This window comes from Nipponia nippon, unplaced genomic scaffold (genome assembly GCF_047370975.1).
Source record: "Nipponia nippon isolate SJK-2023a ecotype South Korea unplaced genomic scaffold, ASM4737097v1 scaffold_11, whole genome shotgun sequence".
Taxonomy (NCBI): Eukaryota; Metazoa; Chordata; class Aves; order Pelecaniformes; family Threskiornithidae; genus Nipponia; species Nipponia nippon.
Genome location: NW_028262302.1, coordinates 26104616 through 26122232, shown reverse-complemented (window position 1 = coordinate 26122232; position 17617 = coordinate 26104616).

Here is a 17617-nt window from a genome sequence, read left to right as displayed (position 1 = left end):
GATCTTGTCAAAACATCTCTGCTGCCTGGCAAAGCAGCCTGCCTGGGCTGGCCTGGCAGCAGCTCTGCACAGCAGGGCTGCCCACAGCCCCAGCAAAGCCACCTCTGGGATTAAAGCCCTCGCAAGAGGCTTTAATAGCAATCACCTCTCCCAAAGATATGTATGCATTAGGGCTTATCTCACTGCTTCATTAAGGAATAGGACCCAGAGCAACCTCAGAGGTCACCAAATCCTGTCTCCTGCCATTGCAGGTAGATGTGCCGTCTAATCCCTTTATTATTGTATAAGGGCAGAGGCGAATATCAGCAGGGACCTGAGCTTGTGCAGCCTGGCAGCCCTGGAAATGTCGCTGAGAAAGGCCCACGGTCCTTTTACTTGACATCTGCCGGGGTTACATCCATCTCAGGGCACGTCCGCCGGGATGGTGCAGCCCAGGAGGAGGCTGCCTGGCTTATTAATTTTAAGTGCGCTTAAGATGCTGTAGTATGAAAAGCTATCATCATGAAAGTGCTCAGCAGCATGTAATCAGTGCTCGGCCTTACAAAGAGACCTCTGTTGTGCTCAGACTTCTCCAAAGGCCAGTTACAATCTACATTATTTATGTGGAAAAGTGTTATTAGCCGAGTTTCCTTTATTTTCTTTTTTTTCACGGAAAGATTTTAAGGGAGTTCTTTGTAAGGAGTGCTTGGAGGCTCTGGGACTTTCTCTGTTTCCTGGTGGGACCAGATTTTTTATTTATTTATGTTTTTTTTTTACTGAATATTTCAAATACTAGGAAGGGATATAATGTTAAAGCCAAGCCAGTCAATGCGTAATTGTGGCACCAGTCTAGCTGGTGTGAAGAATTATATTTTCTGTGTTATTGCAAGAGCCTGGGAACTTTAAGAGGTTACCTTTTAACAGCCTCCATAAGAACATGGGCACACATTAATGCTTGGAATAGGCAATTAAAAGCAAAAATGGCTGACACCCTCGATGGCACAGGACGGGGTTTGTAATGAATTAGACCTAGAAATAGACATCGGCAAAAAGGACCTCCCTGATTATTTTAAAAAAAGAGGAAGAGCTTGCAGCTAGATCATGCATTGCAGAAATTAGTGTGGGTTTTCTCAGCCACTGCGGTAGCTGTGCCTGTGCCTTGGTTTTGTGGAGTGGAGAGGTTTCAGTGAGATTCCCCTGCTCGTGCCAGGCTGGGCCTGAGTCCTCCTGCCCAGCAGCTGATTGTCCTGGCAGCAAGTTGTTGCAGACAAAAGATGGAGAATGGGCCAACCTGCCAGTTTTGGGGTAATCCAGAGCAGGTCCAGGGCTGATCCGCTCAGACTGAGCAACCCCTTAAAGCGTGTTTTTGCACTGACACTGAATTACCTGCAAATGGTGTTTTACGGAAGTGGGGCTTGGAGGAACCATGGGTGCCCCCATAGAAGCTGTGGCAGAAAGAAAGTACCTGCTTAGGATCTGCTCTGGCACTGAACTTAATGCATAAGTGCATTAACTTAACTCATTAGTGCCCTGATTCATCAGGCATGTGGAATAAATGATGGTAAGAACTGGGCATTGGGTTTACCCAGGGGACTAATGCAGCCTTGCCACCACAGGATGATGGTGCCTTGCATCTCAAGGTGCAGCCCAGTACCCTGCTGAACTGGACCCTGCATCAGGTCCAGGCTGCCTCTGGCCCGATGTGTCTCTGGGCTGTTCTCTCCAACCCTGGCATACAGCAGGATTTTTTTCTGCTGTGATTTTTACCCCTCATTTTCTGCAAATACTTACAACATTAATTCCAAATTAGCCTTTCTGTCTTTTGTAATGCATAGAATGAACTGCTCATTGAATATTCAGGATTTTAAACAAAAAGCTGTGTCCAGTATTTGCTGTAAATATGTATAAATGCTTATTGGATCTTTCCCAGTAGCACCTGTTTCTTCTGATGAGGCCTATGATATGGAAGAAAAATGCAAACAGGAGCCTTCTAAATGAAATGGCAAATTTAGCCTGTGTAACGTACAGAATACTAATGAGCAATCTGATGGAGCCGCTGTGTGTTCATGCGTTGCTGGCACTGAACAATGACCTTGCTCAAATGTGCGAGAGAAGGGAGTCCTTGCACTCAAGAACAAATAGATGACTCTGATTAAACTACAGCCACCTCACCTCTCCAGGGACCTTCATAGCCAAGCATGGCAAGATTAAAGAGCTTATGCTTCCAGCAAGCACCTAAATTCAGCTCACGCTCTGCAGTAATTTTGCACCAAGCCCTCCCTTTCCCTGCAACCCGCTTTGAACCCCACCGTTGCCTTCATTGTCACAGTACGCTGGGTGAGCTCTCGTATTAATAAAAGTACCAGATTGGCACTCTGTTCCCTCCTGCAGCTTCAAGCTGGTCAATTATTCTGCTTTAATTATCCCCTTAAACATGCTTTTTATAGGCGTGGGCCTTTGCTGTGTTTACGGCTAATAAAGTAATGAAGTGATGCAGTGATAAATTACTCTTCTGTTTAAGGTGGGGATGGGACATGACAAGTGCAGGTGGGGATTCAGAGAAGTTTAGTGCATTGCTGCACTTCAGAGAAACGTTTCCCTCCCCCCCCCCCGCCCCGGAATGTCTTTGTCTCTCCTTTGGTTTTGCAGCAATTTTGATGTTTTAGCATAAGTTTGTCTTTTATTATGCGACTGAATATGAAAATGCTGAAAGTGTCTTTGTTCAGCAGGTTAATTTTCTCACTGATGATTAAAAAGAGACAATCATTTAAGACAGCAGAATAAAAATCACACTTGGGAATTTCACTAGACCAAGAAATAGAGTGGAGGGTTTTTAATAAGCGGCTGTCTAATTTGGATTTCTTTCTTTTTAAATAGAACATGGAAACTGCTTTCCATTATGTAAGATCAATAATAGCATTTTTAAAATCTCATTTTCATATTTAATCATGTGCTTAATATTGGTGCTGGATCTTTCTGCAATTGCAGCATGACCCCAAAATCCAGTGCAGGGATATATTCTGCAGTGGCCTCCTATGGAAAAACAGCAATTGCATCTTCCAGCAATGATCGCCGTGGCTCTGTACTGGGGAGAACAAAAAGATGAAGAGCAGAGAAGATGCTGGCATGACAGAGGGTGGGGTATGCAATGGGGTCTGAGTTGTATGTGGACTTTGAGCATCTGCAAAATGACAGGTACCTCTGGGCCAGGGAGGGGATTTATCTCCACATGCCATCAGCAAACCCCTCTGTGCAACATTGGCAGCGCAGGGGTCACTGCTGGAGCTGGCACAGCTCGAGGGACTCCTGCTCTTATGCTGAGGTCCCTCCACCTTGTTGCCAGTCACCTTTTAATTCAAGCCAATATTCACAGAATCATAGAATCATAGAATTGTTTAGGTTGGAAAGGATCTTTAAGATCATCAAGTCCAACCGTTAACATAGCACTGCCAAGTCCACCACTAAACCATGTCCTTTAGCACTACCTCTACCTGTCTTTTGAATATCTCCAGGGATGGAGACTCAACCGCTTCCCTGGGCAGCCTGTGCCAGTGCCTGACTACCCTTTCGGTGAAGAAATTTTTCCTAATATCCAACCTAAACCTCCCCTGGCACAGCTGAGGCCATTTCCTCTCCTCCCATCGCTTGTTCCTTGGGAGAAGAGACCGACCCCCACCTCGCTACAGCTGCCTTTCAGGTAGCTGTAGAGCGCGATAAGGTCTCCCCTCAGCCTCCTCTTCTCCAGGCTAAACAACCCCAGCTCCCTCAGCTGCTCCTTGTATGACTTGTGCTCCAGACCTTTCACCAGCTTCGTTGCCCTTCTTTGGACACACTGCAGTATCTCAATGTCCTTCTTGTAGTGAGGGGCCCAAACTATATATGATATGTGATATATGATATATGATATATGATATATGATATATGATATATGATATATGATACATTATATTCAGGCTAGCAGTCTTGCTGCATCTGAAAAATAACTCCCAAACATGGTTTGCTGGGGCCAAATGGTCAAAAGCTTAGTGTAATATATTACAAAAGTTTTTTTTATTATTATTTCTGGCCTCCTTCTCTACACTCTTGGGTGCAGCCAGACCCTGTTTCTATAGGTTTAGTTTTTAGTGGTTTTATGGTTTTTTTTTCTCCAAAGTGCAGAGGGCCAGAAACATTTCTCCCCTGGAAAAAAGTGACATTCACTGTGCTCCAGTGGCTGAGACTCCTGCCCATGCTCACGAACATCCGTAAGACCTGAGACAAAACAGGTAGGGAGCCTCTTGGATGGTCTTATGGCGCAGACCAAGGAAATTTGGGGGCAGGACCCTGCAGAGGCCTTTCCCCTCCAGGTCTCCAGGTGCTGTCATGGTCCCGCAGCCCATACCTTGCTGGGTGATGTCCTCAGCTCCTGGTGGCAGACTGGAGCCCTCCAGCCCCAATCAGTCCTGAGCTTCCCATTGCTGGGCCTTGTCATGCTTTACTGGGCTTGGAATGGGATAGATGGATGGACGGATGTCTTCAGTGCTGGCGGCATATGCCGGCCATCAGAGGCATTAACCCCTCGCAGCCACGGTCTGCAGCTCCCTCCACACACAGCTGGAAACCCTCTTAGAAAACTCGTTAAAAGTAAGTGAAAGCCAGGCTACCCTGGAGCAAAGAGAGCTCCCTCAGAAAAACATTTGATTTGCAACCCCTCCCTCCCCCGAGCTCTGCTCAAAGCAGCCCTGTGTTATAGGTAAGGATGTGGCTGAGCAGCTATTGAAAATATGTAAAGCTGTAGAAAATGAATGGGCTAGATCTGCAATAATTCTCAGTGCTGCTGCTGGCCTCTTGAAACAGCCATTTCATCACCACACGCCGCCGCATGTCTCTTTGCATTTACATAAGCAGTATGCAGCTTTTCATGGTGCGTGGGGAGTGGTTGGGGTGAAAAAGAAGCCCTGGGCAGCCAGGATGTGAAACGCAGCTTGCAGAGAAAGTAAAGTACGTGAAATGGGGAGAAAAATAGTTTCTCAAACAGACCTTGCCTTGCAAGGGTGGGCAGGGCATTTAAGCAGGTTATGGCAGCAGGCAGAGCTAGTCCTGTGCCCACCGCAGCCCCGTCCCCTCTCATGTGGGGCTCTGTGTCATGCACCTGGACATGGCTGCGTGCAATGCATAAGTACATCCCTATACTTCGATAAGTTTGTGCTCGGTCAGCTTGCTGGTCTTGCCAGACAGATGGACAAAGAACTGGGCAACAAGAAGGAAAGGAGAAAGACACATCTTCACTGCACTTGGACAAGTACCTGTCTACAGCCCTGCACCATGTTTCTGCAGTCCTACCCTAATCAGCTGAAACAAATCTCTCTCAGCACTGTCACCCTGGTGCCATTGACTACTGCACCAGGAGAGCAGCTTTGAGGCTGAGCAGGTGCCCATGAGCTCCCAGCTGCCTCTTCATGAGACGGCCATTAGAAGGAGCCTTCAAGAAAGGGGAAATGTCTTTACTTAACACACTTTTCTTTCTCTCTTCCAGGCTTTTTCTACTGTGTGGTAGGTTTGGTGTGGAGTTTTTCCTCCTCTTATTGGTAGCCCACTTCATAGAATCATAGAAGATCTCAAGTTGGAAGGGATGCATAAGGATCACCAAGTCCAACTCCCTGCTCCTTGCAGGACTACCTAAAACTAAACCATATGACTAAGAGTATTGTCCAGATGCTCCTTGAACTCTGACAGGCTTGGTGGTGTGACCACTTCCCTGGGGAGCCTGTTCCAGTGACCAACCACCCTCTCAGGGAAGAACTTCTTCCTAATGTCCAATCTGTCCACTTGTCCCCTTCTCTCTGCACTGACTTTGGAAGGTGGTGTCTTCTCTCCTTCCAGCTCTATGCAGTTTGAGCCCTAGCAACTTTTCTCTACCTGGCCCCACAGCAGCACCTCAAACCTCTTGCTTTCCCCATTAGGAGTTAGAAAATTCAGGTTTTTCCTGCTGGCTTCCCTCCTTACCTCCCTTTTGCACTCTGCAGGGTTTCCATATGTTCATCTCCAGGATCTCAGCTCAGCTTGGCCCATAGGCACAAGAGCTTCCCATCATGTGAGCTGCAGATATGCATGGTGACCTTCAAACAAAGCCTGTGTTCTCCTTGCTTGGGAGGCTTTGAAGGGGGCAGAAGCTGAACAGGCACTGGGCTGCCAGCCAGCCTGTACTTGACCATGTTGCAAGGCAAACTTCATGATGGATCACTATTCTGGCTGTGGGAAGGCGCCACTTTTCCCAGAATAATGATGTCTCCTGCTGGATAGCGCAAAATAATCTTGTCTGATTGATAGGATGTGTTGTCCTGGGTCCACCCCATGAGATTGGCCCATGGTGGTTATTGATCCTATAGAGCAAGGGCAATCAGGAGGGATGCAACAGAGCTGGAGAGTCATTGCTTGGAAATCTGGAGAAGGCCATGTGGTGGGGCATGAGTAGGGAACTGGGGAATAGCCATTTGCCTCCACTCTTCCCCAGACTCCCAAGCAATGTCCTAAACTCTTGGAGGACTGGCAGAGGCAGGAGTATGAAGTGGGCAGATTGGCTTTTCAGGCCCTGTTTGGTTCAGGACACAAGGTCCAGGTCTGGAGGCACCTCGATGCCCTTTCCTTGGAGGAGGCACTCTCTTACCCAAGGCCACACATAACTCCTCATGACTTCATAGGGATTTTTGGCATCTCCTGAAATGGCAATACAGAGCCCATTGCCTGTCCCTGCTGCTGTACCCTGTCATGCACATGACTGTCTCTGTTCAGTCCCCCAGCACACCCCAGGAGTCCCTCTCCTCCCAGTGACACACCACCAGCCTCATCTGCACGTGTCTGCATCAATTGAAATGCTCAGGTCCTGTCAGTCATGACTAAATCCTCTAAGATCTCTCCCTGCCTTTCTCAAATATGACAAATGTGCAAGTTGCAAAACCACCTCCAGCTTCCTGTGCCATTTCCCTGCAGAAAATCCCAGGCAAGAAAGCAAACCTGCACAGTAAAGCTCTTTCCAGCTCATTGGTGATCTTCTGCAGGACAGGAAAAACTTCACCATCAGCTGAAGAAGTAAAAGCTATTGAGTGCAGTGGGTGCAGAAACAATCTCTTATTTGGGGAGGTATGGACCTTGGTTGCAGGCAGGTGTAGCAGCTGTATTGGGTTGGGTGAAAAGTACACAGAGCTGTAAAAATGTACACCTTGATTTACCTCCAACCATAGCCAGCAGCAGATGCCCAGGGAAAAGTAGCAGAATGAAACTCACATATAGTGATAACTCTCCGATAGACTCTTCCACTGCTCTGCAATGAGGAGAGTTCACAGATCAAAGTTGGTATCTTTGTCTTTAACAGACCTTGAGGGGCTTTTCTCCTACGAATACGGCTCAAACATTGCTTAAGCAAAGGCCACTTCCAGCCATTGCTGTGCCCTGGGGTGAGGAGCATCACAGTTAAACCCATAATGCTTGAGGAAACAACTGGGGTTTTTTGTGGCTATTTTTTGCTGCTGTTTTTATCTGCCACTGATAATTTCATGGGTTGACCCTCAGCTTTTGAAATATGTGGGGTAGTGAGTAAAACCTACCCATTCACCTCCCTTGGGTCATTCATGAGCTTCTGTTACTCCTTTTTCTCCTTTTCTGGGGTTAACAAGGCCATGTCTCTGTCTCCTGGTACTGAGCAGCTTCTGTGCCCCAAAACCTGTTGGTCATCCTCTTCTGTGCCATATCTGGTTCACTGTCATCTTCCTGAGATGGTGAAAGGCAAAGACATACAATATTCAAGGTAGAGGCCTGTCATAGTCTCATGCAGCTGTCTAGCAAGTATTTCTGGCTTATTCTCTATTCCTGATCAAACATTTCTTAGTTCTGCTTGCCAGGGGTTTTCTGACAGCTACCAACTTCAGTGCTGATGTTTCCATCGTGCTGTCTGCTGTAGTTGTCTGTTTCCCTTTGTGGTGTCTCTTACACATGAGTTTAATCTTTGCAGCAGAGCTTTCCTCCACAGTCAGTTCCCTGAAATCAGCTGCTGAGTGGTAGCTCTTAGCTGGAGTAGGCAACTGGATCAGTTTAGGTGATGTGCCCATCTCCAAGCATCATTGGCAAAGAGTCTAGGAGATGCATGGCCAAAGTCTCAGTAGTGTCAGTGTAAAGTCCCTAGAGCTCTGGGTTAACTGCCTGAAAAGTCAACCGCATGCATTGTCCAAAGGCTTTGCAGAAAATTAGTTGAAAATGTAGACAAATGGACAAGACCGTAACTAACAGGAGGTTACGTTGGCTCCTGTAGAACTGACTGAAAATGTTGCCAGCTGGATACAAGAAAGGAAAAGTAATACTGAATAATTTATTTTTAAATAAAACACACATATGTTGCAAAGTGACTGGATTAAAGCTTTTGGGACTTGGGGAATTTTGTGGAATGTGTGTGAAATTCAAAATGTGTAGTGTGCTGAGTTGAAGATTAGACTGTTTCCAACTTTGATATTTCCTAGCTCTCCCTCACCTGCCTTCCAATGGCCCTGGGCAGTTTAAGCTGTGTTATCAGATGTGCGCTGGACATGTCTGATGAATGCCAAGATCTCACAGTTTGAGCAGACAGCTACTGCTCTGATCTGAATCACTGCAGACTTTGAACAGGCCGTGTTTAAGCTGAAAGTGGGTGGTCTGAGTTGTCTGCAGAAAGTCTAACTTGAGAGGGATCTTATTCCTGGAGCATATCTAATGCCATATATCAAAAGTTACTTTGATTCTTATCAATATTCTGGAGGCAAAACTTCAAAATATGCCATTAAAACAAAGAGGCATGACTGATCTTTGTAAGAACTCTTGGGAATTTATTGTTCTCCTAAAGTCAAACAACCTAGGAACAGAAAATACATTTTCTGAGTAGATATCTAGGTTAAAGCAACTTCCTCTGTAAAAAAAAACTCCTTCAGAAATTCTGTTTCTTCAGACCTTCCTGATGTTGCTCTGGTTGCACTAAGCAGCCTCCTTAAAGCAGATCTCACAGTGCAGTTGAAAACAACCTCCAGCAAGAGATAATTTCTTCAGTAAACAGCCAGCAAACACCCTATTAAAGAAAGTATCCTCATTCCTTAAATGACACGCAAGCTAAAATAATGGGCTTGTGCAGTCTTTGTTTCTTGATGATGTACATTCTAAGCCCAAGGGGATTTTCCAGAAAGAGGGGAGGGCATGGATGGTCAGAGGGTTACGCAGCTATGTAAATCCACAAAGGTTGCTGTTATTTTATGCTCATTTATATTAGCTGAAGATAATATAACTTCCTGCCCCACCTACATCAGAGATTCATGTTGCATTTGTAGCACTCTGTTTCTTGAAGATCTCTGTGAAAAAGGATAGTTTTACCATACAAGAAAGGACAAGGAAGGGGAAAACTTTTCTTGGAGTTCTGTGGTCTCCTTAAATCTTACTTCTTTTGCTCAGGTCAAATTAATGCATTATTTAAAGTTGGAAATCTCTTGGTGAAAATTCAACAGGTTAAAGGCACTAATATCTAAACTTTTTGTTTGTTTGTTTCATTGGAAGGAGAGGTGTAATCGATGGTGGTAGAGAAAATCCGTAAAAGCTCTTCCAAAACTCACCACTCGTGTTTCAAAAACCTGGGGCACAGACTGGACATTCCGATCCCTTTTTGGGTCAGTCTTAAAATATTGGTGGGCCAAAGTCTCCACAACTGCTTTGGAAAGCAACCAACAACTCCCTGATTTCAGCTGTATCATTTGGTATTTACATGTGCATGGCAGAGGGCAAAATGTGATTTAGTTTCTTTTTCAACTCTCTGTATGCTTTTAAGGTATAATGCTTAAATGATTTTAAGCAATCTTGTGTTGGAGACAGGCTTCTTAAAAAAATGGCTCTCCTTGTGTAATTACTCATAAAAAAGCATAATGTAATTTTGCAAACAGCAAGCACTTTGGTTTTTTCCAATTTCACATGAATTCTATTGGCCCAAAATCCAGGGCTGTGTTTTTGTATTTGGGCTTTTACCGGGAGTAGAATATCTCCTGTAAAAGTGTTCTTAACTTGCTGGCATTATAAGCAATTCCTCCATAGTTTTGCTGTGAAAGAGCTGGTAGATTTATATGAGCTGAACACGCTTTCCTAGTGATACAGTTTTTCTGGTGATAGTGCTTCCTAGAGGGTGCAGGCTTGTCTCTTTGGTTTACACTTTCTGCCAGTGGGGAAAAGCATATACATCTGTGTTGGTCGACTTACACAAAGAACAGCTGTTTTAGCCCCTGTAGAGATATTTTCCCCTTGAAGAGGAATGTTTGGTCTTGTCTTTACTGCTAAATTTTTTAAATCTTTTTTTCAGCCCCAGGGGAACCAGTGCTCATCCAATATCCTGAGGTAAAAACACAAACGAGGCAGTAAAACTAAAGCACTCTGTGAGATAAATTTGCAGAGGTCAACTTCAAGCGGGAACACAGCATTGACCTTGGTGAGTTTATCCACAGTAAAACTCAAGTCCTCTGTCTTGGCTGTGTTGTTTACATCAAGAGAGCTGCTGGCCATTAGTTACCTTCCAGTAAAAAGAAATATAAGTGTTTTTCAGTAGTGAAGACAAGTCTTTGGAGATCTGACAAAACCTCAGCGTTTGGGTGTATTGTGAGAATTTAAAATAAAGTGGAGATTTTGCTGCCTTTAACTCCTGAGAACAGCTTCGGCAGAAATGTATTTGGGAGAGCATGTGCTGGCTCAGCAAGCCCTCCCTGGCCAAATCTGCTGCTTCCTTGCCCCGCTTCGCCACGCTGCCTTGGGCAAGTCCACAGGTGGACCTGAACCTGGAGCTGGAGGTCTTTAAGTCCACTGCGAGGCTATTGAATCCTCATGCATCCAGAAGGACATATCTGCTAAAATGAGTCAGTCAGGTGTTATTTTGGTAGTAGGATGAGAGTTATAGAGGAGCTAGATATGGCATTTAGAGACCCAAAGGTGATGGTCCTTTGGGCTTGGGAAAAGAGCTGCAAGACTTAGCCAGGCTTCACCCAGGTCAAACTTAGACCGGTTCTTCTGCAAACAAAGCAGATATAGAAGAATAGCTGCATTCACTTTTTTTTCTGCCCCTGGAGTTGGTAAAAGTGGCACTGCCATTGGTTTTCCATTATTCTTAGTGACTTCATTTTAAAGCATGTATGCATGGTGTTTTGCTGCTTTCCTTTGAATTCGGTGGGACGGGATGGGATTGATAGGACCAGTGCTGGTTGCTGACGGGGCCATTAGCACGTCTGCGAGTGCTGGCTGCAGAGGGAGGATGGAAAGCAAGTGCCGATGGAGATTACTTTAAACAAAAAGCAGAGTGGAGACAGGCCAGAAACCACACTGCAAAGGTCCTTGGGGAGTGGTAATAATTCCTCTTACTGGCCAAAGGCTACTTCCTGCTGGTCTGTGCAAACAACCCCGCTGCATTAATGGGGTCCTCAGGCACCTGAGGAGAAGTGGGATTTGGCACTGGTCATGCTGTGCTTGTGAGCGGGTCTAGAAAGGAGACCTGTCCTCTGCAAATGGGGGTTTATACAAGCTCCGGCTGCTCTTTTTGCAAATCCCCAGTGGGACTGCAGTTCTCGGCACCACACCCAGGAATTAGAAACTGGACTGAACCCCAAGGTATTTGTCTCTGACATTAAGCATGATAGGAAGACAGGCTCTTAGCCACGGAAGAGCTTTCTCCTTCCTGTCCAGTCGCCCAGCCAGTGTAAAAATCAAGAAGTGCTCAGCTGTTGTGGTTTGCAATGCTAATATTTCAAGCCTGAGGAAGGGTTTGTTCCTGAGAAAAATGAACTTTTCAAAAATGAACTTTTGAAAGAATGAGCTTTGTTTCAAATTATATCAGTTGTTTCCTATAAACCTGGCCTGGAAAGAGTAACTGTTCCCCAAGGGAGCTGGGTATTTGAGACAGTCCTGACCTCTCCCCACGTGTAATGTGCGTTTAAGAAGGGATTTCACCAGGTGTTGTTTGTTTAAAGAGATTTCTGGTGACGGTATGGTTACGTATGACCTTTGGGGACTGGGTTGATAAGGAAGGAGCAATTAAAACAACCCCCTGAAAGCAGATATGGAGACCCATCAGGAAACCAGGGATGCAGATGAAAGAGCATTGGCCCCACAGCTCTGAAAAAAAGCCAAAGGAACGACTCCTGTGGGCTGCAAGGTGGCTGGAAGAGGCTGGCACTTCTGGGAAAAGACACATGTGAGTCAGTTCTGGGATTTCAGCTGCATGTTTTTGGTAAAAGTACAGTTGTAGCAGAATCCCTGCCTACATTGCCAGTTTTGCTGTCTTAACAGAAACCATTCAAAGACCTCAAGTATGATCAAATTAGAAAGGGCCATAGTGATTTATTGATGATTTTGAGGTACGGAGATTCAACAGATGGGAAACTGGCATATGGCAGGCAACATGCACAGGGCCACCTAGGAAATCTGTGGCAGAGAGGTTGCTCATGGATGTCTTAACCTACAAATGAATGTCCTAATTGCTGGAACATCCTTTTGCTCCAACAAGAGGCCTCTAGTCTCCGTTCCTTCTGTACTAGGGCTGCTGCAGGAGCCAAACAGTTCAGCTTCATCCATTACTTATTACATTTTATTTAGTTAGTTTACATGGTTTGCTGTCTCATTATGGGGTGAACCATCCTTGAGGTCTCTCTAAGTACTGTCCCCTGAGATCTCAGTACAGACCTTTCCCCTCCCAGGCACCATTCCTCACCTAGTCACAAGCCCAGGGTACCAATACCCTTGTGTTACCCCTGCTGTGAATCTGGTGGGTTCTGAGCTTGGGAAAAGGTTTTGCATTGAAGCCTAGGGCATCAACTGATGAAAAGTGACTCAGAAACCACTATGGCTCATAATCGTTCTACCCTACGTGTCCTGGGTGGGAGGAAGATAAGGGCGAGCTGGGCTGCCAGCCAGCCAGGGCCAACAGGAACAGATAGAGACATTCCTCTTCTCTTTCCCTCTTCAGAGGTGCTTGGTTGGGTTTCCCTCCTTTTTAGGCAGGTGATGAATTTTTCTTTGTCTGTTCAGTGAGAAACAAATCAGTAAGAGCGTTATCTTGGAGGCATCTACCCCTCTTTTGAATGTGGTTAAAATTGGCAAGCTGGTTCAAAAGTTTGAGGGTGGAGAGGAACCAACAGGCTGTATCCTCATATAAACCTTGCTTCCTGAGGTAAAACTGGGTCCTACACCTTCTGCATAAACTTAACCTTCTCTTGCTGTGTATCAGGCAGCTAATTGCTTTCAGCAAGTAACGAACTCATCTGTTCATGGCCTGCCTTGACTATGTCGAAGAGAATCCTCTTTCGCTCTCCATCTCTTTTCACCACCACCCACCACCCTCACCACCACCCATCCAAACCTGCTCTGCCTTCTGGGGTCTTGGTGGTTTGAAGTCTCCTTTGATCCAAGGCTTAGCTCTAGGAAGAATAACTCTCTCCACTTGGGATGTGTCCAGCCATTGTTATCTTCATGCCTTTGAAGCTGTCTATCTGCAGTGCACTTTTCTGTACCGTTGTTTTCACTCCTCCAAGTCCTTTTAACAGCCCTTTCACAGCTGCCTTTGCCTCCACCGCAGGCATTTGGCAGTGCAAAACCGAACAGGGAACCGGAGTCACCCATAATGTTAATAAATATTCCCCCTCCATCCCATGGGCTGGAGACACTGGCTCTGGGAGGAGGCCTTGCTGGCTGTGATGAGGGTTGCTTTCGTTTGCCCAGCGTCCCACCAGCTCTTTCCCACAAGGTGAATTGCAGCAGTGTGCCATGACCCCAGGGCTAAGAGCAGCACAGTGGTATAAAACGAATACAGCTATCATGCTGATTGGAAATGAGCCCAGGTGAAAATCCCTGCTTCAAATAGCTCTGAACTTTGGAAATAAGTTTTAACTCTGGACCCAGAACTGATTAGTAAGAAGTTTTTTTTTTTTCCTGAGTGCATTTATCCTCTGCTCATTGCTAGGGTACCTGGGCCTCTAGCAGTGATAAAAACAAAGCAATACCTGCAAACACTGAGGTTTTCAAAAGCTAATCAGGATGATGTGAATGTTGAACCTGAGTATTTCATTATCCACCCAACAACAGTACCAGGACAGTCTTTGCAGAAGGACAACCATTATAGAGGATTACAGCTCATTTTAAGGGCTAGGTGAATTCTCAAAATGAGTGGTGTTTAGCTGGGAATAAGTAAATGAATTCTTCATTCAATTTGGCCTTTGCTCAGGACAAGTGGTTGAGTCTCCCCTCCCTGACCTCACTTATTGAAAACGTATCTTTGTTTAAAGCTGTAGGGAGTTCATTAGAGTTGTCTGTCTCTGGGCAACTAAAGATTAAGGTGTGCATACATTAGCCAAAGCAACATACATCAGGCCAAAGAGAGAAAATAAAATGGGCTGTATTCACTACAGCTGAGTACAATTGTGTGCTGCCACACACCAGTGAATATGGCCCTGGATCTCTTGCATCTGATTCTGCACAGAAATAATTCAGGAATGAATATGGGATCTATTTGTATGTCAGCCTGTGGGACTCTAAGCGTGACTCCCGACGGAGGTTACTTGGAATGGAGCCCACGAAGCCCCACTGAGATTCCCATTGAGATACATATAGACCATTGTGTATTGCACATTAATGCAGAGTAATTATGTCGTACTGGAAACCTTTCAAGTCAGCATTCATCATTCAGAAATCGTCTTAAACCAGTTCGTGCTGCTCTTGTGCTTGAAAGTGAATTGTGCGAAATTGGCAGCCATAACCACCACTGCAACAGAGCGTATAAAAGCCCTTTCATTGTGGAGTTAGTGGTTTTACTGTAACTTCCCTGTCTCATCAATGAGCACCATAATTCACTGCAAAAATCTATAAATCCTGGAACATCCTGAGCCTTTGGCTTGCTGAGCACGAGTGACTCCAGCCTGAGCTGTGGTGGGATCATTGCTCCATGTCCCAAGTGTACCATCAGCAGGCAGACAGCAAGCCTGGACAGAGAGTTCCATGAAAGTTGGTTCAGATTGCACTTTCCATGTGGTATGGCTGCGCTTGCTGGATGGGAGTAGGGTGGTAGGAGGAACGTCATCCTCAGCAGCAGTTCTCTAGTTGAGCTAATATAGAGGCAAGCAGGCATTTGCAAATATCGTGCTGGGCAAATTCTCCAGGCCCTCTGTCACAGCTGCAACATGAGAGAGATGATAATGAATATCTCGTCTGTTCTGTGGCCTTTCGGGCTGTTCCTGAGTTTGTGGCAGGATTACAGTATGCAAAGAGCAAGCCTCCAGCCTCGTGCACCAAATTAGGTGGTAAAAATAATTGTGAAGCAATTTGTGGCTCAGTTTCATTATGTTGTTTTTTCTTTCTTTAGGAGCTGCAGCATGCTGCAGACACATGAGAATAGCATCAGGGCTCCTTTGGAAAAAGGACAGAAATAAAGAACTTTGAAGATTTTGGTTGGTGAAGATCTTCCAGCTCAATCAAGTGTGAAACCCAATTCTGTATTATTTCGATGTCTGGCACACCAATGAAGAAATATCTGTCCAGGTTGCTAGTGGTGGGAAGGAGTGAAATGAAGCTAAAACCCTTTGAAACTTACAGAGAAAACACCACCCCCCTAAATTAAATGCTAAAAACTTCACAGATCTCGTTACGGCCAGATTTTCACCAGCCTCTTATTTTAGTGGAGCTGCTCCCATGCTTACAGCAAGCATCTTAATAAGCTTTTGCAAACTTGGAGCCTTAACTCATGGTCCCAGCTGCTGGAGGTGGGAAAGATGTATTAGTCCAGCTTTTTGCCATGTGGAAGACTGCTCTCTACATGACATTAATTGCTCTCTGCCTAGCTTAATAAGAGTCTGCTTTCAGCAGTCGAATATAACCATGTAATCGGAAGAATTTCTGTTTATTGTTAAAATGTTTTCACACCCAGAAAATGAGGACTTCCGGAATGTGTCTGATGGCAACATGACATGGGCGTTAGGGGCGCGTGCAAACGTCTGGAGTGCTGAGCTGTGATTTGCTCTGCAGCCTCCCCGTGCCCTGCTCTGCGATCAGCTGCAGCCAATGTAGAATTTAATTTCAGATTAAGGAGCTTAAGACAGCAAGGACTTTTCATTCTAAGTGAGGAAATAGCACACCAGTTATGCTGCCTGCTTAAATGTGCTTTGTGTATGTAAGCACACAAGCATAACCGACAATCCACCACGATCGGAAATGATGAGCATCTGGGACGTGTCCTGAGCACATGCACAGCTTCTGGAGTGAGGGTGAGCTGTCAGACGTGTTACTGCTTTTCCACAGCAGGGATGGCATGGAAATGGCATTGGTAATGCCCTTCTTCCCAGGATAATCCCATGCCAGCTGTCCATGCCACCCCCTGCAGCTACTGCCGCGGCACGCTGTGCGAGGAAGGAGAGGACAGTCCAGCCTTTGGGGTGCCACCTTGCACTTTAGGATGCTGTCACCTTTGGCCATGTCTCTGGCAACCAGCATCCCCTCTGGTCATCTCCAGCCCAGGAGGTTGTCCCATGTGTTTTGCACAGGGAGAGGTTTTCAGGGCAGGGCGATGGCCTTCTAGAGAGGGACTTTCTCCAGGAACCATCTCTCAGGTGCCCTCACCTCTTGCAGAAGCTATGCTGGAGAAAGCTGGGCTCAACAAAAGACACCTTCCCTCAAAAAAAAAATCTCAAACTACTGCTTATGGTTTTTAATTGGGCAGTACCTTCTCACCTAAATTAACTGGTGCTCGGCTGGTTCATCCTACCTGAATACTCCCCCACCCCAAACCCCAGACTAGGGTCCACTGGGTCTCACCTGGATCTAGTCAATGCTGGAAGAAAATTAAGAAAATACATTCGAGAAGCTGTGTCAGAAACAGGCATTTTTCAAAGGCTCTTTTGCCTATGGGTGTTCAATGAAGAGAGCCACCACACTGGAAGAGCAGGCTGCATGTCAGGGGACACATCTGCAGTGTATCCCTGCTCTAAGCATCGCGGCGAGCAGTTCCTATAGCACTCAGCAGTTGAGCTGCTGTGGCAGCAGGGACATGCGTGCTGCAGGCATCTCGTGAGCCGACCGACCTTGGCTTTACCTATTTATTTTTCAGTAAGTGCATCTGAGCCAGGAAAGTTACTGTTCTGGCTGCTTCTCCCTTCACCCGTGAGTGGTTTTTTCATCTCCAGGCAGTGTGCAGGGCACAAGGGACTCAGTAAGGAGCAAAAAGCACTGATTTTTTTTTCCATTGCATCCTGCACATTTCCAAGGGGAGACCTCTCCCCTCTGCCAAGGTTCAATGCAGCTCTTATGCACTGGATCCACAAAAAAACAGTAAATACAGCACAGAAGCATGCTTTGTGTGCTCTCCTGCCCGAGAAAAGTGTTGTAGGGCAACTAGAGTTTCAAAGCTTCCTCCAATAGGACGTTTCGTTCCCCGCGGGATTTTGGGCACCGTGAAGCCTAGCTAACTCAGCAAATGTATTTACTTTTGTGAACCGGAGAGCCACAAGGCAGGAATTCACAGCAATCCCAGCTTCTTAGCACAGAACCAATAACATTATGAGCACCTCAGGGCAGCTGTGAACAAGGGCTTCTTTTATAGGTGGGAAAGTGTAATACAAAGTGATTCTCGGCCACAGGA